This window comes from Malaya genurostris, chromosome 2 (genome assembly GCF_030247185.1).
Source record: "Malaya genurostris strain Urasoe2022 chromosome 2, Malgen_1.1, whole genome shotgun sequence".
NCBI classification, from domain to species: Eukaryota; Metazoa; Arthropoda; class Insecta; order Diptera; family Culicidae; genus Malaya; species Malaya genurostris.
In genome coordinates, this window is record NC_080571.1 from 161,513,560 (window position 1) to 161,518,288 (window position 4,729).

General features: G+C 35.2%; 1 long non-coding RNA gene across 1 annotated transcript; it reads right to left on the reverse strand.

Annotated features, from left to right (window-relative positions):
- Positions 1 to 3,698: 3,698 nt before the first annotated feature.
- On the reverse strand, positions 3,699 to 4,309 carry LOC131432372 (uncharacterized). The gene is made up of 2 exons (XR_009229836.1): positions 4,073 to 4,309; positions 3,699 to 4,009 (listed from the first exon to the last, which is right to left on the reverse strand). It is a non-coding gene; the product is annotated as an uncharacterized LOC131432372 (long non-coding RNA).
- Between the last annotated feature and the right edge of the window lie 420 nt (positions 4,310 to 4,729).

Consider the following 4,729-nt stretch of genomic DNA (forward strand, 5'->3'; position numbering starts at 1 on the left):
ATATAAAACTCAGTTAAAACTAACATTAAAAAGGCATTTATTTGCAGAATGCATTTCTAACGGATCGCTTGTTATTTTACATCTATTTACATATTAATGGTTACATCATCAACCTTAACGAATAGTAACTCAATGAAATTAAACTTATACTTAACTCTAAGTATAAACTTATTATCTACATTTAAAACTATTGTTGGTCGTCGATTAAATTAATCAATACCAGTAATAATGAACCTGATGTTTCAAACGCGACATAGTGCTCATTTTGACCAATGACTTCCCATAATTGCAAAATCAAGTGAAATATTTCATCTAACGATAAAATCTCTGATTTCATAGAGTACAGCTTGATCCAATAAAAAAATTATGACAAACTGTCCTATTTTGTAGTTAATTCCTTTGTAAACAAGAGTGTCGGCGGTACCGACAGAGGTTTTTCTATTTATGATTTCTGAAAATATAAATCAATTAATCAAAAATTCTTACTTCAAACTTAAATTACATTTTGTTTTCTCCCGGAAATTATAAGATTGAAAATATTTTCGAATGCTGTTGGTTCTAAATACTTCCGGAGATCAAGAGCTCGAACAAGCCAATATCGCATTCTACTAAAAATAAGCGCAAAATTGTATATTGAATACTACACTAGTTTTGAAACTGTAGAAGCAAAGTCCGGGCATTACATTCGTTTCGTGGAATTTGGCCTTTCTGTTTCAACAGACTTCGCAGCCGATTCTTATTGTACATAATCATTGCATGGCTAGTACTATGGATCCTACTGACACTAAGAATCCTTCCAGGTCAGGGCTGTTTTGAAACTTTACTTACCTTTAAAAACTTCCAATAACGAATGCATTATGTTCAAGCCTGCCACTAACATGTCAGCCATTTTGAGATTTAAAATTTTCATAGAGCAAATTCACCTAAACTTCGATCATGGGACTCTCCATTTGAAGATTATGTGAAAATCACATAGCTTGTACTTGGTTTCCAGATGTTATTCATAGACATCACGTATAATGTCAAATATAAATGAAGCACTGCATTTACGTGAGTAATCACATAAAACTAATGTGATTTATTTTTTGAGTGTACTATAAATGGAAAAATCTGTTTCTGACTTCAGCTGGTTTTCAAAGAAGGGCAAAACTAACATAGATCGCCCTTCCTTACCTAGGACAGGACCAGACAACTGGCTTCTTTTTCCAGAAAAATATTTCTCTTCTTATTCCGGTTTCTCCCTGCTGTAAATAATAAAAGCCTCGCGATCACTGTTGCCAGTAGAGATAATTGTTAATTCTGAAAACTTACTCCCCTTATAACATGTAATTATTTATCATTTGAAAACACTTAGACAAATGTTTGTTTTGAAGAAAACGTTTAGTGAAACAGCTTAATAAAATTTTTCTAAAACACTCAATTTTGAATAATTATTTTTTGCAGCTTTATTAACTAAAGTATTCAACATATTCTATTTGAGAAAAATAATAACATACAGAAGTATCCAAAGATTGGGTGCTATTCTCAACCAACATAATCAATATTCTCGTCCATATCACACTTCGTGATTTCAGGCTTTCTCTTTGTATCATCCAGTGATTGTTAAATGTACTCGTATACTTTCCGCATTGACAGAATTTAAAAACAAATTGAACTTAAATCCTATTGAAATCAATAATTTTGAAGATGACAAGAAAAATGAAATATCAAATGTCAAGCTACATTGTTACCGACGATACTGACAACACTTTATCTACCACCCTGCAGTAATCTTGATTTCAACAACTTGTACTTGCTTATGTCAGTTTCAACCAATCACGAGCTGGTCCGAAATTGGTCCTAATGCCCCGTTTACACTTCTGCTGGCTGCCAGCATGCTGGTGTCAGTGTACTGCCCTCTTAGGAAAAAAACGTTCAACTGTGGTCCAATGATCCAAAGTATTAGACCAACGAAGGACCACCGTTGAACGATTTTTTCCTAGGAGGGCAGTACACTGACACCAGCATGCTGGCAGCCAGCAGAAGTGTAAATGAGGCATAAAAGTGGATTAACAATTGTCAGGTCCTGTTGGCATGGAACACGAAAGGCGAAACTTACGTAAACAAATGGCTCATGAATGACTGTTTCACCCTTTATACACTAAGGTCTTTTTTTATGTGATCTTTTTTATGCGGCTTTTTTATGCGATTTTTTTTATGCGAAATATCAGGGTGTCAAGATCCCACGCATACAAAAAACGCAGAAAGAAAACCGCTTAACTCTGGAACTTTGCATAAAAAAACATATACAAGGAAATTTTTGCTGGGCTTTATGTTCCAGAGCAAATAGTAAGGTTTCACCACTTAAATTCTAAAGGCAAAAAGCGTACAAATCTGGTGTTAAAATCCAGTCAAATATGTTTAATCTGGCAAAAGATCTGGTTATTTAGCCTGCAGACAGAGTCTGGTGGCCGTAAGTTGAACCGAACTTGGCGCGGAAAATTGACTTACATGTAGTGTTCACACTATTGCTGGTTGCCAGCATGCTGGTGACAGTGTACTGCACTCTTAGAAAAAAACGTTCCACAGTGGTCTTTCTTTGATCTAATAAGTTGGTCCACAGTTGAACGTTTTTTATTAAGAGGGCAGTACACTGGCACCATCATACTGGCAGCAAGCAGAAGAGTAAACGGGGCAATAACAAATCAAAGGTGAGCGAATTTCTCGAGTCTGGTAGGTTCTGAATGATTTGATGCTAATATAATTCCCGCTTTAGGTGAGCTAATGTTACCAGCTCGGAACAACTTCTCGCGCCCACTCTGTCTGCAGCAGAGATGCCAGATTTTTTCATAGGAAATTTGTCTTACTCTGAATAAAAAATCTGTATTCCACCAATAAAATTAAATATCGACAATAAAATAAACATGATGGCTGTAGAATTGTATATTCGATGAGCAATAATTGTTTCCATCTGTCTGTAAGAACAGAAAGATCAAATTCCGCAAAAGACATTTTATGCCGAGACTGCTTCTTGTCACTAATACTAATAGTTTGCTCATACGAAAAAGCTTTTAAGCCTCTTTTGAAATCCGTATTAAGGTAGCGCTTCGCCGTGGTCAGGTCGAAGCAAGACAACTCACTGCTTTCTCTTGCTTTGTCGCTGAAATTTCACCCTAAATTGCAAATTTCTAAAATACTAACCCAATTCACGAAAAATCAAAAACATACGATTGTAGGTAAATGATTTTACTATGCATTTGGCGAAAAATATCAGTTAGAAAGCTTTTCTTTCGCGAGATTTCGTGCGAGTTTTGTTAAAATTTGGTTTTCTTTTTTCCTTTTCTCGCTATAAACAACTCGCATATGTAGGGATGTGCTACGTTTTCAACAAAGCGTCAAAGCTAGTAGCGATGAAAATTATTACTGATTTCTGGTTCTACTGAAACATGAATAGAAATTATTTTACAAAGTAGTAACACTTACATTTTCTACTCATCATTTCACGTAGGTTTTAATGGACTGGCATTTAAAAGCTGTTTTATACATAATCCAGTAAAAGATACGTGTTTCATAGGTAAAATGTAATGTACTGTTCATTTCACATTCATCTATCAGTTCGTATCAAATTTAGATACCAGAAAATTACTATTTTATATATTGGTTGAAGTCGAAAGGGAGATGCCAGATCTTGATATAAATCAATGAAATGAAAAATGCCATGAAATATAAAACATTTATATCAAAAAATTGTCATACAATTATAATGGCTTAAAAAGCAACTAATAACGTCGTGGTATCTCAAATCGACACGCCTCCAGAAATCGTTTATGTTGTCACTGCCATCCAACCGAAGCCGCAGTCAAGATCCAAGAACTCCCACAACACTACCGATGCAGGTTGAAGTCGCATTACATGGTTCCAGTGTCTCTAGCTTCATACCGACGGCCTGTTTGAAGCATTCGGCAGGAGCGGGTAAACTTCCGGACTCACGCAGGCACTCGGTCCAGTTAAACACATGGAAACTTTCATACTGGAATGGTCGATTGAGTAAAAAATTGTAATTAAATAACTCGCAAATATTTACACTACTTACACTTCGAGGGCCACTGCTCGCCATTTCCAAAATCGAGTTTTTTACACTGGAAATTCACGTAGATTGTTTGACGTTTGGTCAATTCACGTAAACCTTATGTGATGACTCTATTCATTTTGGGGGATGTTCGTATAACATTCATTTTCGTCACGTAAAATATTCAATTTGACATTTGAAACCATTCTACACGCTTAGAAAAAGTTACTCAAAGTTTGAGTACTAGTTACTCATATTCAAATGATACATGGAAACGTCAAAAATTGAGTAGTTATCATCAATGATATTGAGTAACTCCTACACTAAATTTGAGTTTAACGCATTAACTCGTTTTTTTTTTGTTACTATTCGCAAGATCAATCTAAAAGTTGTAATAACCATTTGTAACAACAGGTTGTATATTTTGTTAGTGAGATCGCGTATTTCAAGGGTGAGTCGCTCAACACAAACGGTGTTGTGTCTGCAAAAACCGGAATGATAAACTCCGTGTTGTGCTTTAGAATGAAACCGAATATGCTCAAATGTCATTTCTGAGGAATAAGTGTATGATTGGTGCCTGAGCATAACTGACATGTATGTTAATTTGCGATTGACACACTACTCCAAGCAACCACCACTTGATATAGTATTGAGTTCAATTACTTAATATTTTAATACAAT